The sequence below is a fragment of the Phascolarctos cinereus genome, unplaced genomic scaffold (assembly GCF_003287225.1).
Source record: "Phascolarctos cinereus isolate Bilbo 61053 unplaced genomic scaffold, phaCin_HiC Scaffold_3;HRSCAF=262, whole genome shotgun sequence".
Lineage (NCBI taxonomy): Eukaryota > Metazoa > Chordata > Mammalia > Diprotodontia > Phascolarctidae > Phascolarctos > Phascolarctos cinereus.
In genome coordinates, this window is record NW_027555736.1 from 21,396,758 (window position 1) to 21,411,795 (window position 15,038).

Consider the following 15,038-nt stretch of genomic DNA (forward strand, 5'->3'; position numbering starts at 1 on the left):
TTTTTTTAAATCTCTGCAGATTTATTGTAGAGCAAATTTGCCGTAATATAGTACAGAATAGTTAAACCTGACAAAATGCAACAGATAAACCTGTATACTGTAGATTGTTTCTATACCAAATCATACTGCTCATTCAATATTCAAATCCCTTAACAAAAAGGTTTCTTCAAATAACCTTAGTATACAAAAAAATGGCTCTTATGAATGTCAAATCATTCAAAAATTACTGAGTAAACTCATTAGTGGCCAATTACTATTACTACCTGCTATATTTAAACCTATGGCAGAAGTCAGTACCAGGTACACTGGAAAAACATGACTCTTGAAAGTTAAGCTTTTTGTCCCAAAGCTAGGATGACTCAAATAGAGTTTTCAAATAGATCACTTGTGCCTTTTGGTGAAATTATATTCTAATATTCCTATTTTAAGGTATGGGGAATGTTATTAGTCTTTATTAAAAATTTAAGTTCATCAAGCGATATGAGGGAAACCAAAAGCTAATGATGTAAATGTACCATTGGAAACAATGTAAATGTACTGTTGGAATACAAATCACATTTTAGTTTGTTTTATAATCAACAAATTTAAATACTTTGTACCAGCCTAGCAAAATCTGCCCTGTCTATGGGAAGGTCAGGTAAGATGAAGTCGGAGCAGAATTTTAAAGACATGGAAGATGGAAAAGATGCTTAGGGAGGGAAAATGACAATTTTGCAAAGCTAGTTTACATTTGTCTTTGTCCTCAATCCAAGCAATTCTTAAAAAAAAAACAAACAAACATGTACTCATTTTTGGCATCTTCAAACAATTTAACTTAACATTAAAATGTATATATTACTAAAAATTATTGCACAGTAGTGAGCAATATATTCTCAAATGGTGACTTTTTCAACATTCATTAGTCCTTATCTGATGACGACTTGCCTATAACGAGCTTATTCTATTAATTTTAGCTACAACACAGCAGTTGTCTAAAAGTAAAATTTGTGCTATTATATATTACTTGTCATGGACCCTTCAGCATTTCCCGAAATTTACTTTAAACTCTGTCCAATTGTTATGCCAATTTAATGGATTGTGGTCCCTTGGTGATGATAATTTCATAGGGCATTTGAGTCTGTCACAGATGACAGGCAGTTACAAAAAAGAAAAATTGAGGTTAACTCTCTAAAACATAACTACTTCCAAATTTATCTACTATGAAAACGTAGGGGTTTTTTTTTCCAATGCCCCAAATGACAGTTAAGAAATTATCCGAATGTATGAAAGATTTAATCAGTGCATTCAACTTGATTACTTTTTATCACCTTCTAGTCGCATCCGGACACTGACCCTGAACACACCTAACAGCCTCTCTAGGTTTGAGACTTGCCCAAGCCAAATTTTAACAGTAGTGACCACAAATCAGAAGTCTAGTTAGAGATACAGTTTTATTCTTAGATGTTCCCATAAAAAATCCCATTTTCACATCATAAGATGTTAGTACATACAACAACAAAATTTATACTGTTCTACTGACATAAATTTACAGAGCTCTTAAAATATCCAGATCCATTCTGATTATTAGATGATTCAAATAGCCTTCTAGGTTACACTTACATTGAACAGACAACACAAAATTCCTTATAATAACGTAAACAAAATAACTTTCCTTTTAAAAGGTTATTTTTTTTCCCATTTCAGTCCATTCTTTCAGGACTTGCACTCCTACGAGGACTTCCAGAATGTGAGCGGCTTCTCTTTGGAGATGGTGATCTGGACTTTGATCAGCTGCTTCTAGGTCTTGAAAGAGACCTGGATCTGGATCTTGAGCGGGATGACTGGAAATAGCTCGACGTTTTTAAAGAGCCAGATCGAGATCGGGTTTAAGCTGACCTACATCTATGAAGAGATGCAGATCTTGACCTTCGAGAAGATATAAGTCTCGTCCTCCTTCCACGACTCCTGCTCAGTGAGCGAGAATATCTCCTTCCTCTGGACCTTGAGTGTGATCGAGATAGTGACCTGCTTCTCCTTCGTCGGCTGTAGCGACGACGATCATAAGCATAATGACCTTTCTCCCCACACTCATAACATCTATCAATAGGATCAAATGGGCTACGTGCAGGTGGTCTATCATATCTAGATCCTTGGGGCATGCTGTTGACAATTAGACTCTTACCCGAGAGCCACAAATCACCTTTCCATCTAGTCCTCGAACTGCGTCTTCCGCATCTCTTGGATCTTTAAATACCACAAGAGCAAATCCTGGAGGATTGCTGGCAATCCATACAGTTCTTAAGGGACCATGGTAACTAAACGCTCCTTCTAAGTCTCCTTTGCCGGCACCAGTTCCCAGGTTGCCAACATACGCTTTGGTCTCTCCTCGGAACCGCCCATAGCGCGACATGGTGTACGGTTTTCCTGCTCGCTGCACTTCACAATGACCTGGTCTGGGTCGATGAGCTGCCTACCTCCACTCGGCTTTCGCGCAACTTCCCCAGTACACTTTTTTTTTTTAACAGAGGAATCTAAAACAGAGAATTTGAAGTCAGACAGCCTATGTTTGAATCCCCTCTGTCACTTTACCCCTCTGAGCCTCAGTTTCCTCATTTGTACAATAAGGAGGTTGGGCTAGATGATTTCGAAAGCCCCTTCTAGCTCTAAATCCTGTGAGTTGATGCTTTCTGCTAGTATCTAATAACTAGAAAGTGGGCAATGTCCTCCCCCAATGCTTTTATAAACTATGAAGGTGGAAGTCTCACACAGCATGATGTAGGATACAAAAAGCACTGGACATGAAATCAGAAGATATGGCTTAGCCCCTCATCATGTATTTAACCCTTTGAAGCCATACCACCTCCCTGTACCTCAGTTTCCTCATTTGTAAAATGACAATAAAACTCATTTTCTCCCTCATAGGATTGTTGTATCAAATGAAACATCACATATGAAATGTCTAATGAATGGGAGTTATTATTGTTATCATGCTAAATACCCAGCTATAGAATTGAGAATGGGTATTGATTAGAAAAATCCAAATTAATTTAATCTGAATTAAAACAACTCTGAGGTAAGACCTCATACTTATTAGATTGGCTAATATGATATAAAAGGAAAATGATAAATGTTGGAGAAGATGTGGGAAAATTGGAACACTGATGCATTGTTGATGGAGCAGTGAACTGATCCAACCATTCTGGAGAGCAATTTGGAATTATACCCAAAGGACTATAAAACTGTGCATACCCTTTGATCTAACAATATCACTACTAGGTTTGTATCCCAAAGAGATCATAAAAAAGGGAAAAGGACCCACATGTACAAAAATATTTATAGCAACTCTTTTGTGGTGGCAAAGAATTGGAAATTGAGGGGATGCCTGTCAACTGGGGAATGGCTGAACAAGTTGTGATATATGAATGTAACGGAATACTATTTTGCTGTAAGAAATTATGAGCAGGCAGATTTTAGAAAAACCTGGAAAGACTTACATGAACTGATGCTGAGTGAAGTGAGCAGAACCAGGAGAATATTATACTCAGCAATAGCAACATTGTGTGATGACTGCCTATGAGAAACTTAGCTCATCTCAACAATACAATGATCCAAGACAATTCCAAAAGATTTGTGATGGAAAATGCTAACCACATCCAAACAAAGAAATATAGAGTTTGAATGCAGGTAGAACCATACGATTTTCACTTTTTTTGTGTTTTATTTTTTCTTTCTCTTTTTTTCCCCCTTTTGTTCTGATTCTTCTTTCACAACATGACTAATGTGGAAATATGTTTAACACAATTGTACATGTATAACCTATATCAAATTGTGTGCTCTCTTGGGGAGGGAGGAGAGGAAGGAGGGAGAAAAATTTGGAGCTCAAAATCTTACCAAAATGAACATTGAAAACTGTCTTTCCATGTAATTGGGGGAAAAATAATATTAAGGAACAAAAAAAGAATTGAGTGGGAAGGGACCTCAGAAGCAGAGCTGTAACTAGGAATATTTTCACCTTGGGGCAAAATCCAGTTGCAAGAGGGAGCAGTACATGGTAGTGCGAGCTCAGCTGCAGGTGTTCTGGGAGGAAGGAGGCCCAGGGATACAGAAGTGGCTCAATGACAGGGTGGTGAGGGTGACCCAGGGAAAGGAACAGGTCTGGCCCAGGCTGGTGAATCAATAGAGATCATTACTCCACTCCCCTGCCAGTGGCAAGGGCAAAATCCCACTCACCCCAAGTTAATTACAGCTCTCCTCAGAGATCATCTTGTCCTACTCCCTTCTGGAATGCACTCCTCCATGAAATTCTCCCTCTTGGAACTTGCTTGACATAGATAGCCCAGAAAAGGGTAGGTAGGAGAGCTAATGCATGACCTAAACCAAGAAGGAAATGTCTAGAGAGAGCTGAGAATAAAAGTTCCACATATTTGTTTGTCCAAACGAATGCTGCAAATGTCCCAGACTGACAAAAGAAACCATAGAAACTCAATCTACCTTCCTAGGAAGCTGACTCTTGCATGAGTTTTCACACACCTTGAGAATCTCATAGATGAAAAGGACCTGAGAGGCTGCCATCTTGCCCAACACACACTAAACTAATTCCATCTCTTGTCTCCATGATTTTGTACAAACTGTCCTACATTTCTGGTATTTCTTCCTTCCTCTCTTCTGCTTCTAAAAATCCTTAGCTTCCACCAAGGTTTATCTTATGTATCGCCTTCTCCAGAAGCCTCTCCTGCTTTTCCCCCCTGTTGTTGGGGCTTCCTCTCTCTCCTAAAATTAGATTGTATTTTCTTATCCATATGAATGTTGTAAAACATAAGGTCCTTGAGGACAGAGATGCTTTTTTCATTTTGTCTTTTCATCCCCAGCAACAGTGCCTAACACAGAGTAGGCACTTACTAAATGCTCAGTGAATTGAAATTAATTGAGTTGAATGTTCCACCGGGTTTCTGTGTGGATAAAATTAGCTACGGAAAGGAGAACTAATCTGTGGACTTCCCTTTGGCTGTTAGGGACACTTGTCACATTTCTTTCATGACCTTTCTATTGGAAGTAGGTCTTGTGGGTAAAGAAATCTCATGTAAAAATAAGGGTGGGCAGATCATCTCTGGATGGGCATGGGAGAGCATGGATGAGTCCCACAGGAGAAGAAGGTGTGGATGGGTTATAATCTGTACCACTGGAGGGAGTGCCCACATTGGTGGAATGGACAGAGGGCCACAGAAATTCACTGAATATTAAATTTTATCTAGCTAAAAGTTATTCATTAAAAGCAAAAAACATGGGGGAACGTATATGTATATATATGCACACACATATGTATACATCACCTATATGCATGTGTATATAGAGATACATAAATATATTTACTTCAGAGAATCACATGCTCATAGAGTCTCAGAGTTGGTGATCTAAAAAAGAGATTTCTGATATAAGATCGGAAACAAATGATTATTCCACCTTTGCCTGAAGACTTCATGATGGGGAACTCAATGCCTCTCGAGACAACTAATTCTGCTTTTGGACAATATGAATCAGAATAAATAAATTAGACTAAATTTCTGTGACTCTGTAACTGTTAAGAATTTTTTCCCAATCTTTTTTTTTTCAAACCCTTTTTTGCCTCTTTAAAATTTCTATCCATTGCTCTTGTGCCTGGTACATGTTGTTTTTCAATTATCTCAGCCATGTCTGACTCTTTGTGACCCCATTTGGGATTTTCTTGGCAAAGATACTGGAGTGGTTTACCATTTCCTTCTCCAGCTCATTTTACAGATGAGGAAACTGAGGCAAACAGGGTTAAATGACTTGCCCAGGGCCACATGGCTAGTAAGTGTTTGAGGCCAGATTTGAACTCGTGAAGATGAGTCATTCTGACTTCACGCCTGGCACTCTAGGCACTGTGACATCACCTAGCTGCCCCAAACTTGGCACACAGTAAGTGCTTAATAAATACTCAATCTATCAGTCTATTGGAACCAAGCAGAAAAAAATCAAATCCCTCTTCTAAGTGATAGCTCTGCCCAATTCCTGAAGACCGATATCATACAGCATCTATGTCTTCTCTCTTTGGCCTTCCTCTGGGCCAAACACTCTCAGTTCTTACAACTCACCTTCCTATAGAATGTCTCTGTTGAGACCTTTCACCAGCCTATTGTTTACCTCACTGGACTCTCTCTGGTCTATCTACCACCATGTGCCAGGCACTGTGCTTGGTGATAGTGATACAAAGACATAAAGGGAACTATCTCTGCTTCAGAGAGATTATATTCAATCAACAGAAACAACATGGAGACACACAAGTACATATTAAATAAATACTCTGTAATTTCATGGAGTAGACATGGGTGAATGAGGGAATCAGAAGAGGCCTGGTGCGGAAGGTAGTGCTTGGAAAGAGCTCCGTGTAAAACCAGAGATTCCTTCCAGGCATTGGAGTGGGGAGAGTGGGAGGGGGGTGCCGAGTTCATCAGACCATAGGTTATGAGGGAGAGGGGACTGGAGGGGTCATCTGGGACAATCCTCTCATTCTATAGAATTCTGAGGCAGCAAGGTCATCACCTGTGGATAATAACAGTGAAGAGAGTGTTGGACCTGGAGTCGGGAAGATCAGAGTGCAAATCCACCCTCAGATATTTACTAGCTGCATGACCCTGAGCAAGTCACTTAACTTTTGTCTGCCTCAGTTTCCTCAACTGTAAAACAGGGATAATTAAATCATCCACCTCCCAGGGTTATTGTGAAGATTGCATTTGTAGAGGGCATAGAACAGTATCTGGGACGTAGTAGGTGCTATGCAAGTGCTAGCTATTGTTATTTTTGTAATCTATATATGAGAAAACTCAGGGCCGAAAAACAAGCTGAGTTGCCCAAAATTAGCTAACATAAAGTTTCTGCTTTCACGGAATTTATAACTTAGTAGAGCGATAAGACAGGTATACAAATGCCTTAGAAGCCGAGGCTCATCTTCTGCTGTGTGTTGTTCCTCTTTCTGGGGTCCCTCCTCTTGGTTCTAATTCTTCCTTACAACATCACTAATGTGAAAACATGTTTAACAGGAATGTATATGTATAGCCTATGTCAGATTGTGTGCTGTCTTGGGAAGGATATTGGGGAGGGAGGGGAGAAAAATTTAAAACTCAAAAGCTTATGGAAGTGATTGTTGATAAATCAAAATACATTAATTAAAAAAAATTGAGTGAAAAAAAAAGAAACCGAGGCTCAGAGATGTTAAGTGATTTGTCTAAGGTTGGTCAAGGCTCCCACACTGGCAGAGCTGGGATTAACCTATGGCTTTAGGCTCCAGGACTGGCCTAATGCTCTTTTCACTATCCCAGCTCCCTCAAGAATTAGTTTAACTATATTAAAACTACCATTTTCATACTAACTTCAATGGATTTAGTCACTAGACAAATTTCTTCATATTTGACAACTTGGAGTAGAGAGAACGCTGGATCCAGAGTCAGAGAACATGAGTTCAAATCCTGCCTCTGGTATTTACCCTTCATGGGCCTCAGTCTCCCCATCTGTAAAATGAGGGCGTTGGATGGGTGGTCTCAGGGGAGCTTCTTAGCTATGGATCTATAATTCTATTGTTTTAATCCTGCCTTTGCTACTGTGCTGTCAAGCAAGTCCCTTGACTCTCTGGGTCTCCATTTTTTTATCTGATAATAACGATAATAACTAGCACTTACATAGCACTTTAAGGTTTGCAAAGCACTTTACAAATCTCATTTGGTCCTTACAACAACCTTGGAAAGTAGGTGCTATTACTATTTTCATTTTACAGATGAAAAAACTGAGACAGACTTGCTCAGGGTCACACAGCTAGTATGTAAAGCTGTATTTGGACTCCAAGGCTCCTGACTTTAGATTCAGGCTCTCTATCCATGGTGCCACCTAGCTGCCCCTAACGTCAAACCGGGGGGGGGGCTGGGGAAAAGTGTGGTGACATCTACAATCCCTTCTGGTTCTAAATACTCCTCTCCTCCACTTCTCAGAAGTTTGTATTAAGTGTCAGAGCAGCGTCCAGAGGAAGGTTTTGGAACAGAATCAATTCATAAGAGGAAGTCATGAGCACTGTAAGTCAACTCCCCTGGGCAAAGTCCATCCACAATGAAAATAGACGTTGGCCCAAAACTGGAACAAGGGCTTTGATGTGCCATGAATGGAAGGGAGCCATACACAAGATGGTCAGAAAGCGCGTCCCGGAAGCGCTGAATCTGCATGTGGATGTGACCCAGTGTCCCTCACTGTAGAGAGATGGGGAAAACATATGAGTGATAGGACCAGCTGGTGTCAAGCAAGCCCCAGCAGAGATCTGTAAACAAGTGCTCCCCCAAGGCAGACTGCCCGAGCAGATGAGGAGAAAGCCCTGGCTTGAGATCATGCCCCAACAAGAACAGCTCTAGGCTGAATCGCCAGGAGGTCCCTGCCAACTTGCCCTTTTCCAGTCTCCCTGGCATTCTGGGCCCCTGTACTCCTTGTACAGAGGAAAGGCCAGGACCACTTAATCAGGAGTCAGAGGTCCCTGGCTTGAGTCTCTGCTCTCCTTCTTACTCCCTTCATGACCTTGAACAAGTCACTCTAGGGGCCGCCTCCTATGATTCCTAAGTAATAAGAGGTCACATTCATGCAGCGCTCTCATTTGACCCTCCCCACAACCCTATGAAGAAAGCAATAGTATTATTGTGCCCACTCCGCAGATGAAGAAACTGAGGCTCAGACAGAAGTGAGTATGTGAGTCACTCACCTAGGATATATCAGAGATGGCCCCCAAAATCAGAGCACCCTCTCCCTCTTAAAATTACTTCACATTACTTCGTATTTATTTCAACTCAGCTGGTCAAGCGCTTAGTAAGTACCTACTACGTGCCAAGCTGTGCTGTGTGCGAAGATGCAAAGATTAAATGAGAAAAGCCCTGCCCTCCAGGAGTTTGCTTTCTACTGAAATGTATGGAATGAGAATGCGGGGATGATGCAGGGAGCTGTGCTTGGGACACTCCCTCTACCAGTGCAGGTCTCCACCAGCTCGGCAATAGCAGAAGCAGAGAATTGCCCAGAGGACTGAGCCGTGAGTGGTTGGCTGGGGACTGTACAGCTGGCGTGCATCAGAAGCAGGACTCGGTCTTCCTGACTCCAAGGCTAGCTCTCTTTCCTACATTCCACTGCTGCCTGACATGTCAGAAAGGGTCATCTTTGGATTTATTTACGGTAGCTCCTTATATAGTGTATCTCCCCAATAGAATGCTAACTCCCTGAGGGCAGGGCTTGTTTCTTTCATCTTTCTTGTTTCTGTATTCCTCGGGACATAGATCGATGCTTAAACAATAGACTCATAGGACCATAGATGGAGAGTTGGAAGGGACCTTGGAGGTCATCTACAATTAACCTTCATCTTATAGATGAGGAAACTGAGGCCCGTAGATGTGAAGTGGATTGCCCAAGGTCACACAGGCAGGATGTAGCAGAGCCAGGATTCAAACTCAGGTCCTCTGATCCCAGATCCTCCATTTTACTATTCTTGTTGAATTGAAGGTCTTTCTAGACTCTGGGTAGAAGGCACTTCCCACTCTAACCCACTGTCTCTCCATCACCACTCACTCCCATTCCTTCTGACCCAGATGACAAAGGATGAACACGAATGTGCTAGTCTGAAAAAGTCAGCTTTCTGTTCAAGAATTCAGAAGAAAAAAAAAACAAGGGGAGAAATGTTTCTCCATAACAAAGACTTTGGCCTTGGCTGGGATACAAGACAATTTCCCATTGTTTTCAGTGTTGAAGTTGGATAAAGTTTGGGAGATCCAACAGCAAACAGGAAGCCTTGTCCCTTCAAGGACTCGCATTTCTCAATGAGGAGCACTTGGCATTGAGGGAGAAGGGAAACATCCTGGACCCGAAGATTGTTATCAAGCTTTTGCCAGATGACTTTCCCAACCCTCTCCATCCATCAGAGCTAGGGAACCCACTCAAGGACAGATAAACAGCCCCAGGGACTGCTTCAGGTCAGCCTTTTGGAAGGGTTTCAAAGGGAATCACAAAAATAGATCTGAAAAGACCTCAGAGGTCAACTCTGGCCCAAACCCTCATTTTACAGATAAGGAAACTGAGGACAGTGCCCCTTTTAGAGCTGGGCCTTAATGTGTTATGAAGGGGTCCTTGCACAACCAGGATCATAAAGGAATATGAATGATAAACATGTTATAATCTCTGAGTGATATGGGTGCTCTAGGCAAGTCTCTAAAACTAAATGTTGCTGAGAACATGCTGTCCTACCTTGGTGTCAGAGTTTCCTAACCTGAAAGCTTACTATACTAAAGAAATCACAAGTCCAGTCCATGTCCCCATACTATGAGTGATGTGTGTGTATGTGTGTATGTGAGAGAGAGAAAAGGGGGGGGGGAGTTAAGTGACTTGCCCAGGGTCACATAGTTTACCCCAGCTTAAAACTTTTATATCTCTAACTGAACAAAACAGCAAAACCCACCTTTCTGGATTTTTATAAAGTCAGAGTCAAGGTCATAAACATGAAAGATCCACCCCCATCTCCACCCCCACCACACACACTGTTTGTCAGGAAAATGACAATAATTCCTTGGCTAACTCAGGAAATGGACTGAGTCATGAACATTAACTGGCCTGGACTTTTAGCCAGAGGCAAGTGCCAAATGTCATGGGAGGGAGGAAGGCAGCACCTCAGAAGTGACAGTCACAGGTGGATTGAATTCAAGCTCAGAGTCCAAAGTGAAACTCCTAAGTCCAAGAGACAGAAAATTGACTTGGGCAGAGACTATGATCAGCCCATCCCACACCTAACAGAGTTATCTAAAAGGCATCCCCAGCTATCTGCAGCATGAAGGGAGAAGTGACTGTCAGTTAGTGGCATGATCCCAGAAGCAAAACTGAAGGTAGCAAACAATTTTTAAAGGGCCCACTCCCCTCCATCTTGTTCTAAAACCCTGCCAAGGGCACCTGGGAGTTTCCCTTGGTTAAAGGGAGCCAAGATTGAGCAAAACAGAACAGCCAGCAGCAGCACAGTGCTAAAGAAATGCTCTGCTGACTCTGAATGTGATGTTCAGTTGAGTTCAACTCAACAAACACCCTTTAAGCACCTACTGTGCACAAGGCACTATGCTGGGCTCTGAGTATGCAAAGATAAAGAATGATATAGTCTCTGTCCTCAAGAAGCTTACAGGGGGAGGGGAGGGCAAGTAGGAAAAATAAGGCTGCAGGCGAGTAAAGCATGACTTGGGCAGGCAGGCAATCGATAAGCATTCAATAAACACTTACTGTGTGCTAGGCACTACCAGTTACCCCTTAAGTACCTTCTGTATGCCAGTATAGAAAGGCAAAAAAGCTATCCCTGGCCTCAAGGAACCCATGTTCTAAGGAGGGAGAAAACAGGCAAACAAGATATATATAAGACAAATTGGAAATAATCAACAGAGGGAAGACACTAGAATTATGCTGGGTTAGAAAGGAAACAAGCAATGTATTAAGTGCCTAGCATGTGCCAGGCACACAAGAACTTTTACAAACATCTCATTTGAGACTCACACAACCTTGGGAGGTAGGTGCTATTATTTTCCTCATTTCACAGTTGGGGAAACTGAGGCAGCTAGCGTGATTTGTCTAGGGTCACATAGTTTTAGTAAGTGTCTGAGGCCAGATTTGTACTCAGATCTTCCTGACTCCAGGACTGACAGAAATTTCCATCGAGCTAGGAAAATCTTGTGGAAGATGAGATTTTGGCTGAGACTTAGAAGGCATTTAGGGAAGGCAGGAGGCGAAGAGGAAGGGGCAGTGAATTCCAGGGCTGGAGGACAGTCAATGACAATGCAAGGAGGCTGGAAAGGTGGGAGGGGCCGTGTGACAAAGGGGCTTTCAGGACAAAAAGAGGATTTCAGACTGGACTGTGGAGTGATGGACATTGTGGGCATTTGTTGGGCTCTAGCCGTTCAAAACATTGTTTGTAAATCTCTATGGATTCGTGTTACTTCCAGGCAATTGTGGGTGACAGTTCTTTCTGTGTGCTGCGCCCATTCCCGTAGACCTTATCTGCTGAATTCTCAAGGCTATCTTGTGAGTATTGTTGTCCGAGAGGGGCAGCAGGAAGTAGTGGATACAGAGATGTCCTTGGATTCAAATCCTGCCTATGACACATACAGACTGGGTGACCTTGGGCAAATGTCTTGTCAGTTCTCTAAGCCTCCAAGTTACTGAGGTGCTACCTGCTTTAGGAGAGGGAGCTCCCTACACCCATAAAATCGCAGGTTCAGTCCCTATTTCTATTATGATTACTGACATCCACATAGTGCAGTAAGGTTTGCCAGATGCTTTATATCACATTTGAGTTTTACAAAAGTCCCAGAAAATTGATGCTACAGGTAGAATGAGTGTCCTTTTCTCGATGGGGAAGAGGACTCAGAGGGCACGTTACGGACTTGCCCATGGTCACAGACACAGTAAATGTCAGAGGCAAGAGTTGAATCTAGGTCTTCCTGACCTCAAGCCTGGCACACTGTCCTCTCCTCCGAGCTGCCCCTGGAGAAAGCTCAGGATAAGGTCACAAAATCCCCATGCCTGCTCAGCCTCACTTCATGCTTACTTAGGAGGAAACTGAAACCAGACTTAGGTGATCATATCATTGGTCAGTAAACTTTATTTAATCTTTTGCTTTATCCTCGGAATAAGATCGGGCCAATTCACCCTCTTTTCTGCTTCAGTTTGGCGTAAGCCTGTGTCATCTCTTTGTTATTAAGCCATCAGTCAATCAAAAGCCATAAATTCTCTGGAAATCTGTGGACAAGTATTTGCAGAATTCTCTCTCCAGCACATCAGTCCCGAGATTCCCTCGGAGCAAACCCTGCTGGGATATGTTCGTCCTTCATTCTTGAAGAGGAGCAATGACATCACGACTCTGGAGGACAGAGTGAGGCTGATAACTTTGCACAGCTCTGCCTCACTTCAATTCCAGGTGGATGGGAGAAGGAAAGACAGGCCCTTCACTGTCTTCCAGCATCAGCAGGACCCAATTTCACCAATTTGTATACAGTGTAAAGTCATCAGCAAATAATATCGAACACTTACCCTAGCTCTAATCCTGCTTAGCAGAGCCAAGTGCCCAAAGGGCTGGATTTGGAGTCAGGGAGACTGAGTTCAAATTGGACCTTGGACACCTACTAGCTGTGTGACCCTGAATAAGTCCTTAACATCTCTCAGCCTCAATTTCCTCTTCTGTAAAATGAGGGTAATAATAGCATCTACCTCACGGAATTGTTGTGAGAATCAAATGAGATAACATACATAAATGCTTTGTGAACCTCAAAGTTCTATGTAAATGCTCGAGGTGCTTCTCTTATATAGGTGTTTCATCTCTGTTTCAAAGTGGTTCTGCACTGTTTATCTCTGTGCCTCAGGTTGAAAAGAGAACGAGAGAGAAACAGACAGACAGAGACACAGAAACAAAGACAGACGGAGACAGAGACAAAGTCAGAGACAGAAACAGAGAGGGACAGAGAAAGGACAGAGAGGGAGAAAAAAGGAGAGAGAATCCTAAAAATGAACAGCAAAAATGTCGAACTGTGCAAGCACCTGCTGCAGAAGATAAACATTTATCATAGCTTGTCTGATTTCCAAGACAAGGGCTATTGGGTGATTAGGCACCAAGGGAGGAGAAGGACCTCCTGGGGGCAGGGCTGGGGTCTGAATCTGAGCAATGCTCACCCAAGAGACCAGGCTAGGTTAGAACCAGAATTTCTCCAGATTCCAGAGGCCTGAGACCAGCAGAAAGCTGACAGAAGGAGAGAAGAATCAGGCGGAAATCAAGATGAGGGAGCCAGAGAGAGGGAGCGCCAGGGAGGTGACTGTCTGACTCAGCCTTTATGTGAACGGGGAGAAACATTTTTTTCATTGTACCAGCAATAAACCACAAAGCCAATTGTTGGGAAAGGCAATATTGTAAAGCAGTCCAGATTTGGCTAAAGTATCTCTTAACCTCTCTTTGGCAATACTTGCCCACTGTGGGCACCGAAGAGGACAAAATAATAACACTAATAGCTAGCATTTATAAAGCCCTTTAAGGTTTGCAAAGCTCTTTACATATTTTATCTAATTTGAGCTTTACAAAAATCCTGAGGTAGACATCCAGAGAAGGAACCACAGTCTGAATGTAGATTGAAGAATACTATTTTCACTTTGTTTTTTGTTTTGTTTTTTTCTTTCTTGTGGTTTTTTCCTCCCTTTTGCTCTGATTTTTCTTTCATAACATGACTAACGTGGAAATATGTTTAACATGATTGTACATGTATAACCTAAAAAAGAGCATTTATTAAGTTAAAAAAATCCTGAAGTAGGTGCTATTATTATCCCCATTTTATAGATGAGGGAACTGAGGTTCAGAGAGACTGATGACCTGCCCAGGTCACACAACTATTAAGTCCCTCCAAGCCAGGTGCTCTATTATACTATTGCTGTCCATAAAGATGTTGGCACACACAGGTCCCTTCAAATAACCTAACATTTTATCATAACCATTAAAATCCAGAAAATATTGTGTATTCTTTATTAAAGCCCTCCTCTAATTTAATATACATGTATATATTGCATTCAGAGGTTCCCAAACTTATTTGGCCTACTGCCCCCTTCTAAAAAAATTACTCAGCACCCCCCATCTACTTTCTTTAACCCTGTAATGGTATTTTTGAAATTTTCATCATTTCAAACTACTACCAGCCCCCTGGATCATTCCATCACCTCTCAGGAGGTGGTATCGCCCACTTTGGGAACCTATGGATAGACCAAGAGGCAATGCAGTATCATGGGTAATGTGCTGAGAGGCATGCAGAGGTAAACACAAAACAAAGAAACAGTCAGACCAGACTCCCCTCTCAAGGGGCTCACAGTCTAATGGATGAGACACCATGCAAACAACCACGTACAAACAACATACATAAAAGATAAACTGGAGATATTCTCAGATGGAAGGCATGAAGATTAAGGAAGTCTGTGGAAGCTTTCTTACTTAAGATGAGAATTTAGTTGAGCCTTGAAGGAAACTA

General features: G+C 42.0%; 1 pseudogene; it reads right to left on the reverse strand.

Annotated features, from left to right (window-relative positions):
- Positions 1 to 1,448: 1,448 nt before the first annotated feature.
- Positions 1,449 to 2,569, reverse strand: LOC110216355 (serine/arginine-rich splicing factor 7 pseudogene; annotated as a pseudogene).
- Between the last annotated feature and the right edge of the window lie 12,469 nt (positions 2,570 to 15,038).